This window comes from Brienomyrus brachyistius, chromosome 2 (genome assembly GCF_023856365.1).
Source record: "Brienomyrus brachyistius isolate T26 chromosome 2, BBRACH_0.4, whole genome shotgun sequence".
NCBI lineage: Eukaryota > Metazoa > Chordata > Actinopteri > Osteoglossiformes > Mormyridae > Brienomyrus > Brienomyrus brachyistius.
Genome location: NC_064534.1, coordinates 35096957 through 35114254, shown reverse-complemented (window position 1 = coordinate 35114254; position 17298 = coordinate 35096957). Strand labels below are relative to the sequence as shown.

Here is a 17298-nt window from a genome sequence, read left to right as displayed (position 1 = left end):
GGGGGCGCTCCACTTCACGATTAATTTAAATCTATCACTCCCCTTCCATTTTACTATTTTATATATATATATTTTTTTTTTCTCTCATTCATAAAGGCAGCTTTTAGAAACCGTTTTACTCTAAATACTTCCTGGTAATTCTAGGTGCTGTAAGCTGTTCGTGCCATTATTCCACCAGGGCGCGATCTTCTCACAAACTTGAAGACTGTCACTCCCCATTCACGTTTTACAACTTATTGTTAATGATAAAGAGACAGCTTTTTACACACAGTTTTAAACAAAGTACTGATATTATTCCTCTTCAACTGACCGCTTTGTTTTCTATGCAAAAACCACTTCGCCACAGAAGACTCGATATTATTGGCATAGCAAGTTTTGCTCTTCTCCTTTCAAAACTTGCTAAAAGCTGTATTTAAAAGAACAGATTGGCCGGGGTAATTCACACCCTTCAATGCCAGCTTAATGTTTAGGTTAGTGGGAATCACAGAGGAATTAGGGATGGAAACTTCTTTGCTGGTGGTAGAAGCGGTCTGGTGAATTTTTAGAGAGAAGAGGCCGTCGATGTTTGAATGTAGAAAATAGTTCTGGCTGCAGCCTGCAGTATGGACTTGTTGGTGTGTGTAGCTCCCAGTGTTCTGACAGCGCGACGTTTTGGGGAAGCATGTGATTCAGCAGCTACCAGTGGGCTTCGTGCGGCGGAGATTTTGTGGCTGTTAGCGGAGTTGATAACAGAGGGTCGTTAAGAGAAGCCTACATGCAGTAGGCAAAGGAGTAATGTTTGCTGGCGGGGGACGTGCGGCGATTAACCTGTGCGGTAGTGAAAAGGAGTTAAAAAGAAGGAAGTGTGCGGATGCGGAAAGAATGGAATAATTGTGGTAGGCTGCCGGCTGAGTAGTTTGGTGAATGTTTGGTGTGGGTCCGGCGCTGCCGATTGGATGGTGGGGCTGCAGTGTGAGTTAGATAAAAAAAAAAAAAAACAGGAATAGGATCCAATGGGACTAACTGGCATGTATAGACGCGTGTAATGCAAAAGGGCTGTTTTTGGCAGCATCTCTTGCTTACGGCCATACCACCCTGAACACGCCTGATCTTGTCTGATCTTGGAAGCTAAGCAGGGTAGGGTCTGGTTAGTACTTGGATGGGAGACCACCTGGGAATACCAGGTGCTGTAAGCTTTTCTCACTTTTACTTTATACAGGGGGCGCTCCACTTCACGATTAATTTAAATCTATCACTCCCCTTCCATTTTACTATTTTATATATATATATTTTTTTTTCTCTCATTCATAAAGGCAGCTTTTACACACCGTTTTACTCTAAATACTTCCTGGTAATTCTAGGTGCTGTAAGCTGTTCGTACCTTTATTCCACCAGGGCGCGATCTTCTCACAAACTTGAAGACTGTCACTCCCCATTCACGTTTTACAACTTATTGTTAATGATAAAGAGACAGCTTTTTACACACAGTTTTAAACAAAGTACTGATATTATTCCTCTTCAACTGACCGCTTTGTTTTCTGTGCAAAAACCACTTCGCCACAGAAGACTCGATATTATTGGCATAGCAAGTTCTGCTCTTCTCCTTTCAAAACTTGCTAAAAGCTGTATTTAAAAGAACAGATTGGCCGGGGTAATTCACACCCTTCAATGCCAGCTTAATGTTTAGGTTAGTGGGAATCACAGAGGAATTAGGGATGGAAACTTCTTTGCTGGTGGTAGAAGCGGTCTGGTGAATTTTTAGAGAGAAGAGGCCGTCGATGTTTGAATGTAGAAAATTGTTCTGGCTGCAGCCTGCAGTATGGACTTGTTGGTGTGTGTAGCTCCCAGTGTTCTGACAGCGCGACGTTTTGGGGAAGCATGTGATTCAGCAGCTACCAGTGGGCTTCGTGCGGCGGAGATTTTGTGGCTGTTAGCGGAGTTGATAACAGAGGGTCGTTAAGAGAAGCCTGCATGCAGTAGGCAAAGGAGTAATGTTTGCCGGCGGGGGACGTGCGGCGATTAACCTGTGCGGTAGTGAAAAGGAGTTAAAAAGAAGGAAGTGTGCGGATGCGGAAAGAATGGAATAATTGTGGTAGGCTGCCGGCTGAGTAGTTTGGTGAATGTTTGGTGTGGGTCCGGCGCTGCCGATTGGATGGTGGGGCTGCAGTGTGAGTCAGATAAAAAAAAAAAAAAAAACAGGAGTAGGATCCAATGGGACTAACTGGCATGTATAGAGGCGTGTAATGCAAAAGGGCTGTTTTTGGTAGCGTCTCTCGCTTGCGGCCATACCACCCTGAACACGCCCGATCTCATCTGATCTCGGAAGCTAAGCAGGCTAGGGTCTGGTTAATACTTGGATGGGAGACCTCCTGGGAATACCAGGTGCTGTAAGCTTTTCTCACTTTTACTTTATACAGGGGGCGCTCCACTTCACGATTAATTTAAATCTATCACTCCCCTTCCATTTTACTATTTTATATATATATATATTTTTTTCTCTCATTCATAAAGGCAGCTTTTACACACCGTTTTACTCTAAATACTTCCTGGTAATTCTAGGTGCTGTAAGCTGTTCGTACCTTTATTCCACCAGGGCGCGATCTTCTCACAAACTTGAAGACTGTCACTCCCCATTCACGTTTTACAACTTATTGTTAATGATAAAGAGACAGCTTTTTACACACAGTTTTAAACAAAGTACTGATATTATTCCTCTTCGACTGACCGCTTTGTTTTCTATGCAAAAACCACTTCGCCACAGAAGACTCGATATTATTGGCATAGCAAGTTCTGCTCTTCTCCTTTCAAAACTTGCTAAAAGCTGTATTTAAAAGAACAGATTGGCCGGGGTAATTCACACCCTTCAATGCCAGCTTAATGTTTAGGTTAGTGGGAATCACAGAGGAATTAGGGATGGAAACTTCTTTGCTGGTGGTAGAAGCGGTCTGGTGAATTTTTAGAGAGAAGAGGCCGTCGATGTTTGAATGTAGAAAATTGTTCTGGCTGCAGCCTGCAGTATGGACTTGTTGGTGTGTGTAGCTCCCAGTGTTCTGACAGCGCGACGTTTTGGGGAAGCATGTGATTCAGCAGCTACCAGTGGGCTTCGTGCGGCGGAGATTTTGTGGCTGTTAGCGGAGTTGATAACAGAGGGTCGTTAAGAGAAGCCTGCATGCAGTAGGCAAAGGAGTAATGTTTGCCGGCGGGGGACGTGCGGCGATTAACCTGTGCGGTAGTGAAAAGGAGTTAAAAAGAAGGAAGTGTGCGGATGCGGAAAGAATGGAATAATTGTGGTAGGCTGCCGGCTGAGTAGTTTGGTGAATGTTTGGTGTGGGTCCGGCGCTGCCGATTGGATGGTGGGGCTGCAGTGTGAGTCAGATAAAAAAAAAAAAAAACAGGAGTAGGATCCAATGGGACTAACTGGCATGTATAGAGGCGTGTAATGCAAAAGGGCTGTTTTTGGTAGCGTCTCTCGCTTGCGGCCATACCACCCTGAACACGCCCGATCTCATCTGATCTCGGAAGCTAAGCAGGGTAGGGTCTGGTTAATACTTGGATGGGAGACCTCCTGGGAATACCAGGTGCTGTAAGCTTTTCTCACTTTTACTTTATACAGGGGGCGCTCCACTTCACGATTAATTTAAATCTATCACTCCCCTTCCATTTTACTATTTTATATATATATATATTTTTTTCTCTCATTCATAAAGGCAGCTTTTACACACCGTTTTACTCTAAATACTTCCTGCTAATTCTAGGTGCTGTAAGCTGTTCGTACCTTTATTCCACCAGGGCGCGATCTTCTCACAAACTTGAAGACTGTCACTCCCCATTCACGTTTTACAACTTATTGTTAATGATAAAGAGACAGCTTTTTACACACAGTTTTAAAGAAAGTACTGATATTATTCCTCTTCAACTGACCGCTTTGTTTTCTATGCAAAAACCACTTCGCCACAGAAGACTCGATATTATTGGCATAGCAAGTTCTGCTCTTCTCCTTTCAAAACTTGCTAAAAGCTGTATTTAAAAGAACAGATTGGCCGGGGTAATTCACACCCTTCAATGCCAGCTTAATGTTTAGGTTAGTGGGAATCACAGAGGAATTAGGGATGGAAACTTCTTTGCTGGTGGTAGAAGCGGTCTGGTGAATTTTTAGAGAGAAGAGGCCGTCGATGTTTGAATGTAGAAAATTGTTCTGGCTGCAGCCTGCAGTATGGACTTGTTGGTGTGTGTAGCTCCCAGTGTTCTGACAGCGCGACGTTTTGGGGAAGCATGTGATTCAGCAGCTACCAGTGGGCTTCGTGCGGCGGAGATTTTGTGGCTGTTAGCGGAGTTGATAACAGAGGGTCGTTAAGAGAAGCCTGCATGCGGTAGGCAAATGAGTAATGTTTGCCGGCGGGGGACGTGCGGCGATTAACCTGTTCGGTAGTGAAAAGGACTTAAAGAGAAGGAAGTGTGCGGATGCGGAAAGAATGGAATAATTGTGGTAGGCTGCCGGCTGAGTAGTTTGGTGAATGTTTGGTGTGGGTGCGGCGCTGCCGATTGGATGGTGGTGCTGCAGTGTGAGTCAGATAAAAAAAAAAAAAAACAGGAGTAGGATCCAATGGGACTAACTGGCATGTATAGAGGCGTGTAATGCAAAAGGGCTGTTTTTGTTCGCCGCTCTCGCTTATGGCCCTACCACCCTGAACACGCCCGATCTCGTCTGATCTCGGAAGCTAAGCGGGGTAGGGTCTGGTTAGTACTTCAATGGGAGACTGCCTGGGAATACCAAGTGCTGTAAGCTTTTCTCACTTTTACTTCATACAGGGGGCACTCCACCTCACGATTAATTTAAATCTATCACTCCCCTTCCATTTTACTATTTTATATATTTCTTTTTTCTCTCATTCATAAAGGCAGCTTTTACACACGTTTTACTCTAAATACTGCCTGGTAATTCTAGGTGCTGTAAGCTGTTCGTGCCTTTATTCCACCAGGGCACGATCTTCTCACAAACTTGAAGACTGTCACTCCCCATTCACGTTTTACAACTTATTGTTAATAATAAAGAGACAGCTTTTTACACACAGTTTTAAACAAAGTACTGATATAATTCCTCTTAAACTCACCGCTTTGTTTTCTATGCAAAAACCACTTCGCCACAGAATATTCGATATTATTGGCATATTATCTGCTCTTCTCCTCCTTTCAAAACTTGGTAAAAGCTGTATTTAAAAGAGCAGGTTGGCCGGGGTAATTCACACCCTTCAATGCCAGCTTAATGTTTAGGTTAGTGGGAATCACAGAGGAATTAGGGATGGAAACTTCTTTGCTGGTGGTAGAAGCGGTCTGGTGAATTTTTAGAGAGAAGAGGCCGTCGATGTTTCAGTGTAGAAAATTGTTCTGGCTGCAGCCTGCAGTATGGACTTGTTGGCGTGTGTAGCTCCCAGTGTTCTGACAGCGTGACATTTTGGGGAAGCATGTGATTCAACAGCAACCAGTGGGCTTCGTGCGGCGGAGATTTTGTGGCTGTTAGCGGAGTTGATAACAGAGGGTCTTTAAGAGAAGCCTGCATGCGGTAGGCAAATGAGTAATGTTTGCCGGCGGGGGACGTGCGGCGATTAACCTGTTCGGTAGTGAAAAGGACTTAAAGAGAAGGAAGTGTGCGGATGCGGAAAGAATGGAATAATTGTGGTAGGCTGCCGGCTGAGTAGTTTGGTGAATGTTTGGTGTTGGTGCGGCGCTGCCGATTGGATGGTGGTGCTGCAGTGTGAGTCAGATAAAAAAAAAAAAAAAAACAGGAGTAGGATCCAATGGGACTAACTGGCATGTATAGAGGCGTGTAATGCAAAAGGGCTGTTTTTGTTCGCCGCTCTCGCTTATGGCCATACCACCCTGAACACGCCCGATCTCGTCTGATCTCGGAAGCTAAGTGGGGTAGGGTCTTGTTAGTACTTGGATGGGAGACTGCCTGGGAATACCACGTGCTGTAAGCTTTTCTCACTTTTACTTTATACAGGGGGCACTCCACCTCACGATTAATTTAAATCTATCACTCCCCTTCTATTTTACTATTTTATATATTTCTTTTTTCTCTCATTCATGAAGGCAGCTTTTACACACGTTTTACTCTAAATACTGCCTGGTAATTCTAGGTGCTGTAAGCTGTTCGTGCCTTTATTCCACCAGGGCGCGATCTTCTCACAAACTTGAAGACTGTCACTCCACATTCACGTTTTACAACTTATTGTTAATGATAAAGAGACAGCTTTTTACACACAGTTTTAAACAAAGTACTGATATTATTCCTCTTCAACGGACCGCTTTGTTTTCTATGCAAAAACCACTTCGCCACAGAAGACTCGATATTATTGGCATAGCAAGTTCTGCTCTTCTCCTTTCAAAACTTGCTAAAAGCTGTATTTAAAAGAACAGATTGGCCGGGGTAATTCACACCCTTCAATGCCAGCTTAATGTTTAGGTTAGTGGGAATCACAGAGGAATTAGGGATGGAAACTTCTTTGCTGGTGGTAGAAGCGGTCTGGTGAATTTTTAGAGAGAAGACGCCGTCGATGTTTGAATGTAGAAAATTGTTCTGGCTGCAGCCTGCGGTATGGACTTTTTGGCGTGTGTAGCTCCCAGTGTTCTGACAGCGTGACATTTTGGGGAAGCATGTGATTCAACAGCAACCAGTGGGCTTCGTGCGGCGGAGATTTTGTGGCTGTTAGCGGAGTTGATAACAGAGGGTCTTTAAGAGAAGCCTGCATGCGGTAGGCAAATGAGTAATGTTTGCCGGCGGGGGACGTGCGGCGATTAACCTGTTCGGTAGTGAAAAGGACTTAAAGAGAAGGAAGTGTGCGGATGCGGAAAGAATGGAATAATTGTGGTAGGCTGCCGGCTGAGTAGTTTGGTGAATGTTTGGTGTTGGTGCGGCGCTGCCGATTGGATGGTGGTGCTGCAGTGTGAGTCAGATAAAAAAAAAAAAAAAAACAGGAGTAGGATCCAATGGGACTAACTGGCATGTATAGAGGCGTGTAATGCAAAAGGGCTGTTTTTGTTCGCCGCTCTCGCTTATGGCCATACCACCCTGAACACGCCCGATCTCGTCTGATCTCGGAAGCTAAGTGGGGTAGGGTCTTGTTAGTACTTGGATGGGAGACTGCCTGGGAATACCACGTGCTGTAAGCTTTTCTCACTTTTACTTTATACAGGGGGCACTCCATCTCACGATTAATTTAAATCTATCACTCCCCTTCTATTTTACTATTTTATATATTTCTTTTTTCTCTCATTCATGAAGGCAGCTTTTACACACGTTTTACTCTAAATACTGCCTGGTAATTCTAGGTGCTGTAAGCTGTTCGTGCCTTTATTCCACCAGGGCGCGATCTTCTCACAAACTTGAAGACTGTCACTCCACATTCACGTTTTACAACTTATTGTTAATGATAAAGAGACAGCTTTTTACACACAGTTTTAAACAAAGTACTGATATTATTCCTCTTCAACGGACCGCTTTGTTTTCTATGCAAAAACCACTTCGCCACAGAAGACTCGATATTATTGGCATAGCAAGTTCTGCTCTTCTCCTTTCAAAACTTGCTAAAAGCTGTATTTAAAAGAACAGATTGGCCGGGGTAATTCACACCCTTCAATGCCAGCTTAATGTTTAGGTTAGTGGGAATCACAGAGGAATTAGGGATGGAAACTTCTTTGCTGGTGGTAGAAGCGGTCTGGTGAATTTTTAGAGAGAAGACGCCGTCGATGTTTGAATGTAGAAAATTGTTCTGGCTGCAGCCTGCGGTATGGACTTGTTGGCGTGTGTAGCTCCCAGTGTTCTGACAGCGTGACATTTTGGGGAAGCATGTGATTCAACAGCAACCAGTGGGCTTCGTGCGGCGGAGATTTTGTGGCTGTTAGCGGAGTTGATAACAGAGGGTCTTTAAGAGAAGCCTGCATGCGGTAGGCAAATGAGTAATGTTTGCCGGCGGGGGACGTGCGGCGATTAACCTGTTCGGTAGTGAAAAGGACTTAAAGAGAAGGAAGTGTGCGGATGCGGAAAGAATGGAATAATTGTGGTAGGCTGCCGGCTGAGTAGTTTGGTGAATGTTTGGTGTGGGTGCAGCGCTGCCGATTGGATGGTGGTGCTGCAGTGTGAGTCAGATAAAAAAAAAAAAAAAAACGGGAGTAGGATCCAATGGGACTAACTGGCATGTATAGAGGCGTGTAATGCAGAAGGGCTGTTTTTGTTCGCGGTTCTCGCTTATGGCCATACCACCCTGAACACGCCCGATCTCGTCTGATCTCGGAAGCTAAGCGGGGTAGGGTCTGGTTAGTACTTGGATGGGAGACTGCCTGGGAATACCACGTGCTGTAAGCTTTTCTCACTTTTACTTTATACAGGGGGCACTCCACCTCACGATTAATTTAAATCTATCACTCCCCTTCCATTTTACTATTTTATATATTTCTTTTTTCTCTCATTCATGAAGGCAGCTTTCACACGTTTTACTCTAAATACTGCCTGGTAATTCTATGTGCTGTAAGCTGTTCGTGCCTTTATTCCACCAGGGCACGATCTTCTCACAAACTTGAAGACTGTCACTCCCCATTCACGTTTTACAACTTATTGTTAATGATAAAGAAACAGCTTTTTACACACAGTTTTAAACAAAGTACTGATATTATTCCTCTTCAACTGACCGCTTTGTTTTCTATGCAAAAACCACTTCGCCACAGAAGACTCGATATTATTGGCATAGCAAGTTCTGCTCTTCTCCTTTCAAAACTTGCTAAAAGCTGTATTTAAAAGAACAGATTGGCCGGGGTAATTCACACCCTTCAATGCCAGCTTAATGTTTAGGTTAGTGGGAATCACAGAGGAATTAGGGATGGAAACTTCTTTGCTGGTGGTAGAAGCGGTCTGGTGAATTTTTAGAGAGAAGAGGCCGTCGATGTTTGAATGTAGAAAATTGTTCTGGCTGCAGCCTGCAGTATGGACTTGTTAGTGTGTGTAGCTCCCAGTGTTCTGACAGCGTGACGTTTTGGGGAAGCATGTGATTCAGCAGCTACCAGTGGGCTTCGTGCGGCGGAGATTTTGTGGCTGTTAGCGGAGTTGATAACAGAGGGTCGTTAAGAGAAGCCTGCATGCAGTAGGCAAAGGAGTAATGTTTGCCGGCGGGGGATGTGCGGCGATTAACCTGTGCGGTAGTGAAAAGGAGTTAAAAAGAAGGAAGTGTGCGGATGCGGAAAGAATGGAATAATTGTGGTAGGCTGCCGGCTGAGTAGTTTGGTGAATGTTTGGTGTGGGTCCGGCGCTGCTGATTGGATGGTGGGACTGCAGTGTGAGTCAGATAAAAAAAAAAAAAAAAACATTAGTAGGATCCAATGGGACCAACTGGCATGTATAGAGGCGTGTAATGCAAAAGGGCTGTTTTTGGTAGCGTCTCTCGCTTATGGCCATGCCACCCTGAACACGCCCGATCTCATCTGATCTCGGAAGCTAATCAGGCTAGGGTCTGGTTAGTACTTGGATGGGAGACCTCCTGGGAATACCAGGTGCTGTAAGCTTTTCTCACTTTTACTTTATACAGGGGGCACTCCACTTCACGATTAATTTAAATCTATCACTCCCCTTCCATTTTACTATTTTATATATATATATTTTTTTTTTCTCTCATTCATAAAGGCAGCTTTTAGAAACCGTTTTACTCTAAATACTTCCTGGTAATTCTAGGTGCTGTAAGCTGTTCGTGCCTTTATTCCACCAGGGCGCGATCTTCTCACAAACTTGAAGACTGTCACTCCCCATTCACGTTTTACAACTTATTGTTAATGATAAAGAGACAGCTTTTTACACACAGTTTTAAACAAAGTACTGATATTATTCCTCTTCAACTGACCGCTTTGTTTTCTATGCAAAAACCACTTCGCCACAGAAGACTCGATATTATTGGCATAGCAAGTTCTGCTCTTCTCCTTTCAAAACTTGCTAAAAGCTGTATTTAATGTTTAGGTTAGTGGGAATCACAGAGGAATTAGGGATGGAAACTTCTTTGCTGGTGGTAGAAGCGGTCTGGTGAATTTTTAGAGAGAAGAGGCCGTCAATGTTTGAATGTAGAAAATTGTTCTGGCTGCAGCCTGCAGTATGGACTTGTTGGTGTGTGTAGCTCCCAGTGTTCTGACAGCACGACGTTTTGGGGAAGCATGTGATTCAGCAGCTACCAGTGGGCTTCGTGCGGCGGAGATTTTGTGGCTGTTAGTGGAGTTGATAACAGAAGGTCATTAAGAGAAGCCTGCATGCGGTAGGCAAAGGAGTAATGTTTGCCGGCGGGGGACGTGCGGCGATTAACCTGTGCGGTAGTGAAGAGGAGTTAAAGAGAAGGAAGTGTGTGGATGCGGAAAGAATGGAATAATTGTGGTAGGCTGCCGGCTGAGTAGTTTGGTGAATGTTTGGTGTGGTTCCGGCACTGCCGATTGGATGGTTGGGCTGCAGTGTGAGTCAGATAAAAAAAAAAAAAAAAACAGGAGTAGGATCCAATGGGACAAACTGGCATGTATAGAGGCGTGTAATGCAAAAGGGCTGTTTTTGGTAGTTTTTCTCGCTCACGGCCATACCACCCTGAACACGTCTGATCTCGGAAGCCAAGCAGGGTAGCGTCTGGTTAGTACTTGGATGGGAGACCTCCTGGGAATACCCGGTGCTGTAAGCTTTTCTCACTTTTACTTTATACAGGGGGCGCTCCACTTCACGATTAATTTAAATCTATTACTCCCCTTCCATTTTACTATTTTATATATATATTTCTTTTTTCTCTCATCCATAAAGGCAGCTTTTACACACGTTTTACTCTAAATACTGCCTGGTAATTATAGCTGCTGTAAGCTGTTCGTGCCTTTATTCCACCAGGGCGCGATCTTCTCACAAACTTGAAGACTGTCACTCCCCATTCACGTTTTACAACTTATTGTTAATAATAAAGAGACAGCTTTTTACACACAGTTTTAAACAAAGTACTGATATAATTCCTCTTCAACTCACCGCTTTGTTTTCTATGCAAAAACCACTTCGCCACAGAAGACTTGATATTATTGGCATAGCAAGGTCTGCTCTTCTCCTCCTTTCAAAACTTGCTAAAAGCTGTATTTAAAAGAGCAGGTTGGGTGGGGTAATTCACACCCTTCAATGCCAGATTAATGTTTAGGTTAGTGGGAATCACAGAGGAATTAGGGATGGAAACTTCTTTGCTGATGGTAGAAGCGGTCTGGTGAATTTTTAGAGAGAAGAGGCCGTCGATGTTTCAATGTAGAAAATTGTTGTTCTGGCTGCAGCCTGCAGTATGGACTTGTTGGCGTGTGTAGCTCCCAGTGTTCTGACAGCGTGACGTTTTGGGGAAGCATGTGATTCAACAGCTACCAGTGGGCTTCGTGCGGCAGAGATTTTGTGGCTGTTAGCGGAGTTGATAACAGAGGGTCGTTAAGAGAAGCCTGCATGAGGTAGGCAAAGGAGTAATGTTTGCCGTCGGGGGACGTGCGGCGATTAACCTGTGTGGTAGTGAAAAGGACTTAAAGAGAAGGAAGTGTGCAGATGCGGAAAGAATGGAATAATTGTGGTAGGCTGCCGGCTGAGTAGTTTGGTGAATGTTTGGTGTGGGTCCGGCGCTGCCGATTGGATGGTGGTGCTGCAGTGTGAGTCAGATAAAAAAAAAAAAAAACAGGAGTAGGATCCAATGGGACTAACTGGCATGTATAGAGGCGTGTAATGCAAAAGGGCTGTTTTTGTTACCATCTCTCGCTAACGGCCATACCACCCTGAACACGCCTGATCTCGGAAGCTAAGTGGGGTAGGGTCTGGTTAGTACTTGGATGGGAGACTGCCTGGGAATACCACGTGCTGTAAGCTTTTCTCACTTTTACTTTATACAGGGGGCACTCCACTTCACGATTAATTTAAATCTATCACTCCCCTTCCATTTTACTATTTTATATATATATTTTTTTTCTCTCATTCATAAAGGCAGCCTTTACACACCGTTTTACTCTAAATACTGCCTGGTAATTCTAGGTGCTGTAAGCTGTTCGTGCCTTTATTCCACCAGGGCGCGATCTTCTCACAAACTTGAAGACTGTCACTCCCCATTCACATTTTACAACTTATTGTTAATGATAAAGAGACAGCTTTTTACACACAGTTTTAAACAAAGTACTGATATTATTCCTCTTCAACTGACCGCTTTGATTTCTATGCAAAAACCACTTCGCCACAGAAGACTCGATATTATTGGCATAGCAAGTTCTGCTCTTCTCCTTTCAAAACTTGCTAAAAGCTGTATTTAAAAGAACAGATTGGCCGGGGTAATTCACACCCTTCAATGCCAGCTTAATGTTTAGGTTAGTGGGAATCACAGAGGAATTAGGGATGGAAACTTCTTTGCTGGTGGTAGAAGCGGTCTGGTGAATTTTTAGAGAGAAGAGGCTGTCGGTGTTTGAATGTAGAAAATTGTTCTGGCTGCAGCCTGCAGTATGGACTTGTTGGTGTGTGTAGCTCCCAGTGTTCTGACAGCGCGACGTTTTGGGGAAGCATGTGATTCAGCAGCTACCAGTGGGCTTCGTGCGGCGGAGATTTTGTCGATGTTAGCGGAGTTGATAACAGAGGGTCGTTAAGAGAAGCCTGCATGCAGTAGGCAAAGGAGTAATGTTTGCCGGCGGGGGACGTGCGGCGATTAACCTGTGCGGTAGTGAAAAGGAGTTAAAGAGAAGGAAGTGTGCGGATGCGGAAAGAATGGAATAATTGTGGTAGGCTGCCGGCTGAGTAGTTTGGTGAATGTTTGGTGTGGGTCCGGCGCTGCCGATTGGATGGTGGTGCTGCAGTGTGAGTCAGATAAAAAAAAAAAAAAAACCAGGAGTAGGATCCAATGGGACTAACTGGCATGTATAGACGCGTGTAATGCAAAAGGGCTGTTTTTGGTAGCGTCTCTCGCTTATGGCCATACCACCCTGAACACGCCCGATCTCATCCGATCTCGGAAGCCAAGCAGGGTAGGGTCTGGTTAGTACTTGGATGGGAGACCTCCTGGGAATACCAGGTGCTTTAAGCTTTTCTCACTTTTACTTTATACAGGGGGCGCTCCACTTCACGATTAATTTAAATCTATCACTCCCCTTCCATTTTACTATTTTATATATATATATATTTTTCTCTCATTCATAAAGGTAGCTTTTACACACCGTTTTACTCTAAATACTTCCTGGTAATTCAAGGTGCTGTAAGCTGTTCGTGCCTTTATTCCACCAGGGCGCGATCTTCTCACAAACTTGAAGACTGTCTCTCCCCATTCACGTTTTACAACTTATTGTTAATGATAAAGAGACAGCTTTTTACACACAGTTTTAAACAAAGTACTGATATTATTCCTCTTCAACTGACCGCTTTGTTTTCTATGCAAAAACCACTTCGCCACAGAAGACTCGATATTATTGGCATAGCAAGTTCTGCTCTTCTCCTTTCAAAACTTGCTAAAAGCTGTATTTAAAAGAACAGATTTGCCGGGGTAATTCACACCCTTCAATGCCAGCTTAATGTTTAGGTTAGTGGGAGTCACAGAGGAATTAGGGATGGAAACTTCTTTGCTGGTGGTAGAAGCGGTCTGGTGAATTTTTAGAGAGAAGAGGCCGTCGATGTTTGAATGTAGAAAATAGTTCTGGCTGCAGCCTGCAGTATAGACTTGTTGGTGTGTGTAGCTCCCAGTGTTCTGACAGCGTGACGTTTTGGGGAAGCATGTGATTCAGCAGCTACCAGTGGGCTTCGTGCGGCGGAGATTTTGTGGCTGTTAGCGGAGTTGATAACAGCGGGTCGTTAAGAGAAGCCTGCATGCAGTAGGCAAAGGAGTAATGTTTGCCGGCGGGGGACGTGCGGCGATTAACCTGTGCGGTAGTGAAAAGGAGTTAAAAAGAAGGAAGTGTGCGGATGCGGAAAGAATGGAATAATTGTGCTAGGCTGCTGGCTGAGTAGTTTGGTGAATGTTTGGTGTGGGTCCGGCGCTGCCGATTGGATGGTGGGGCTGCAGTGTGAGTCAGATAAAAAAAAAAAAAAGAACATTAGTAGGATCCAATGGGACCAACTGGCATGTACAGAGGCGTGTAATGCAAAAGGGCTGTTTTTGGTAGCATCTCTCGCTTACGGCCATACCACCCTGAACACGCCTGATCTCGTCTGATCTCGGAAGCTAAGCAGGGTAGGGTCTGGTTAGTACTTGGATGGGGGACCACCTGGGAATACCAGGTGCTGTAAGCTTTTCTCACTTTTACTTTATACAGGGGGCGCTCCACTTCACGATTAATTTAAATCTATCACTCCCCTTCCATTTTACTATTTTATATATATATATATATTTTTTTTCTCTCATTCATAAAGGCAGCTTTTAGAAACCGTTTTACTCTAAATACTTCCTGGTAATTCTAGGTGCTGTAAGCTGTTCGTGCCTTTATTCCACCAGGGCGCGATCTTCTCACAAACTTGAAGACTGTCACTCCCCATTCACGTTTTACAACTTATTGTTAATGATAAAGAGACAGCTTTTTACACACAGTTTTAAACAAAGTACTGATATTATTCCTCTTCAACTGACCGCTTTGTTTTCTATGCAAAAACCACTTCGCCACAGAAGACTCGATATTATTGGCATAGCAAGTTCTGCTCTTCTCCTTTCAAAACTTGCTAAAAGCTGTATTTAAAAGAACAGATTGGCCGGGGTAATTCACACCCTTCAATGCCAGCTTAATGTTTAGGTTAGTGGGAATCACAGAGGAATTAGGGATGGAAACTTCTTTGCTGGTGGTAGAAGCGGTCTGTTGAATTTTTAGAGAGAAGAGGCCGTCGATGTTTGAATGTAAAAAACTGTTCTGGCTGCAGCCTGCAGTATGGACTTGTTGGTGTGTGTAGCTCCCAGTGTTCTGACAGCGCGACGTTTTGGGGAAGCATGTGATTCAGCAGCTACCAGTGGGCTTCGTGCAGCGGAGATTTTGTGGCTGTTAGCGGAGTTGATAACAGAGGGTCGTTAAGAGAAGCCTGCATGCAGTAGGCAAAGGAGTAATGTTTTCCGGCGGGGGACGTGCGGCGATTAACCTGTGCGGTAGTGAAAAGGAGTTAAAAAGAAGGAAGTGTGCGGATGCGGAAAGAATGGAATAATTGTGGTAGGCTGCCGGCTGAGTAGTTTGGTGAATGTTTGGTGTGGGTCCGGCGCTGCCCATTGGATGGTGGTGCTGCAGTGTGAGTCAGATAAAAAAAAAAAAAAACCAGGAGTAGGATCCAATGGGACTAACTGGCATGTATAGACGCGTGTAATGCAAAAGGGCTGTTTTTGGTAGCGTCTCTCGCTTATGGCCATACCACCCTGAACACGCCAGATCTCATCGGATCTCGTAAGCTAAGCAGGCTAGGGTCTGGTTAGTACTTGGATGGGAGACCTCCTGGGAATACCAGGTGCTGTAAGCTTTTCTCACTTTTACTTTATACAGGGGGCGCTCCACTTCACGATTAATTTAAATCTATCACTCCCCTTCCATTTTACTATTTTATATATATATATATTTTTCTCTCATTCATAAAGGTAGCTTTTACACACCGTTTTACTCTAAATACTTCCTGGTAATTCAAGGTGCTCTAAGCTGTTCGTGCCTTTATTCCACCAGGGCGCGATCTTCTCACAAACTTGAAGACTGTCACTCCCCATTCACGTTTTACAACTTATTGTTAATGATAAAGAGACAGCTTTTTACACACAGTTTTAAACAAAGTACTGATATTATTGCTCTTCAACTGACCGCTTTGTTTTCTATGCAAAAACCACTTCGCCATAGAAGACTCGATATTATTGGCATAGCAAGTTCTGCTCTTCTCCTTTCAAAACTTGCTAAAAGCTGTATTTAAAAGAACAGATTGGCCGGGGTAATTCACACCCTTCAATGCCAGCTTAATGTTTAGGTTAGTGGGAGTCACAGAGGAATTAGGGATGGAAACTTCTTTGCTGGTGGTAGAAGCGGTCTGGTGAATTTTTAGAGAGAAGAGGCCGTCGATGTTTGAATGTAGAAAATTGTTCTGGCTGCAGCCTGCAGTATGGACTTGTTGGTGTGTGTAGCTCCCAGTGTTCTGACAGCCCGACGTTTTGGGGAAGCATGTGACTCAGCAGCTTCCAGTGGGCTTCGTGCGGCGGAGATTTTGTGGCTGTTAGCGGAGTTGATAACAGAGGGTCGTTAAGAGAAGCCTGCATGCAGTAGGCAAAGGAGTAATGTTTGCCGGCGGGGGACGTGCGGCGATTAACCTGTGCGGTAGTGAAAAGGAGTTAAAAAGAAGGAAGTGTGCGGATGCGGAAAGAATGGAATAATTGTGGTATGCTGCCGGCTGAGTAGTTTGGTGAATGTTTGGTGTGGGTCCGGCGCTGCCGATTGGATGGTGGGGCTGCAGTGTGAGTCAGATAAAAAAAAAAAAAAGAACATTAGTAGGATCCAATGGGACCAACTGGCATGTATAGAGGTGTGTAATGCAAAAGGGCTGTTTTTGGTAGCGTCTCTCGCTTACGGCCATACCACCCTGAACACGCCCGATCTAGTCCGATCTTGGAAGCTAAGCAGGGTAGGGTCTGGTTAGTACTTGGATGGGAGACCACCTGGGAATACCAGGTGCTGTAAGCTTTTCTCACTTTTACTTTATACAGGGGGCGCTCCACTTCACGATTAATTTAAATCTATCACTCCCCTTCCATTTTACTATTTTATATATATATTTTTTTTTTTTCTCTCATTCATAAAGGCAGCTTTTAGAAACCGTTTTACTCTAAATACTTCCTGGTAATTCTAGGTGCTGTAAGCTGTTCGTGCCTTTATTCCACCAGGGCGCGATCTTCTCACAAACTTGAAGACTGTCACTCCCCATTCACGTTTTACAACTTATTGTTAATGATAAAGAGACAGCTTTTTACACACAGTTTTAAACAAAGTACTGATATTATTCCTCTTCAACTGACCGCTTTGTTTTCTATGCAAAAACCACTTCGCCACAGAAGACTCGATATTATTGGCATAGCAAGTTCTGCTCTTCTCCTTTCAAAACTTGCTAAAAGCTGTATTTAAAAGAACAGGTTGGCCGGGGTAATTCACACCCTTCAATGCCAGCTTAATGCTTAGGTTAGTGGGAATCACAGAGGAATTAGGGATGGAAACTTCTTTGCTGGTGGTAGAAGCGGTCTGGTGAATTTTTAGAGAGAAGAGGCCGTCGATGTTTGAATGTAGAAAATTGTTCTGGCTGCAGCCTGCAGTATGGACTTGTTGGTGTGTGTAGCT

The 17298-nt window shown here is 44.2% G+C and overlaps 1 protein-coding gene, 10 non-coding genes and 4 pseudogenes across 22 annotated transcripts in view; all 15 read left to right on the top strand.

The window, feature by feature from the left end:
* Window positions 1-17298, top strand: part of LOC125715510 (protein NYNRIN-like) — a 334468-nt gene that overhangs the window by 237092 nt on the left and 80078 nt on the right. The window lies entirely within an intron of this gene.
* Window positions 1057-1175, top strand: LOC125736247 (5S ribosomal RNA). The gene has a single exon (XR_007395531.1). It is a non-coding gene; the product is annotated as a 5S ribosomal RNA (ribosomal RNA).
* Window positions 2255-2373, top strand: LOC125735802 (5S ribosomal RNA). Its single transcript, XR_007395090.1, has one exon. It is a non-coding gene; the product is annotated as a 5S ribosomal RNA (ribosomal RNA).
* On the top strand, window positions 3451-3569 carry LOC125733874 (5S ribosomal RNA). The gene has a single exon (XR_007393207.1). It is a non-coding gene; the product is annotated as a 5S ribosomal RNA (ribosomal RNA).
* On the top strand, window positions 4647-4765 carry LOC125731241 (5S ribosomal RNA). Its single transcript, XR_007391523.1, has one exon. It is a non-coding gene; the product is annotated as a 5S ribosomal RNA (ribosomal RNA).
* On the top strand, window positions 5839-5957 carry LOC125731658 (5S ribosomal RNA; annotated as a pseudogene).
* Window positions 7031-7149, top strand: LOC125731657 (5S ribosomal RNA; annotated as a pseudogene).
* LOC125736879 (5S ribosomal RNA) lies at window positions 8223-8341 on the top strand. Its single transcript, XR_007396147.1, has one exon. It is a non-coding gene; the product is annotated as a 5S ribosomal RNA (ribosomal RNA).
* LOC125736309 (5S ribosomal RNA) lies at window positions 9413-9531 on the top strand. Its single transcript, XR_007395591.1, has one exon. It is a non-coding gene; the product is annotated as a 5S ribosomal RNA (ribosomal RNA).
* On the top strand, window positions 10565-10673 carry LOC125732224 (5S ribosomal RNA; annotated as a pseudogene).
* On the top strand, window positions 11755-11863 carry LOC125732177 (5S ribosomal RNA; annotated as a pseudogene).
* LOC125734039 (5S ribosomal RNA) lies at window positions 12940-13058 on the top strand. The gene has a single exon (XR_007393367.1). It is a non-coding gene; the product is annotated as a 5S ribosomal RNA (ribosomal RNA).
* On the top strand, window positions 14136-14254 carry LOC125733394 (5S ribosomal RNA). Its single transcript, XR_007392741.1, has one exon. It is a non-coding gene; the product is annotated as a 5S ribosomal RNA (ribosomal RNA).
* On the top strand, window positions 15336-15454 carry LOC125731001 (5S ribosomal RNA). The gene has a single exon (XR_007391292.1). It is a non-coding gene; the product is annotated as a 5S ribosomal RNA (ribosomal RNA).
* On the top strand, window positions 16532-16650 carry LOC125735293 (5S ribosomal RNA). The gene has a single exon (XR_007394590.1). It is a non-coding gene; the product is annotated as a 5S ribosomal RNA (ribosomal RNA).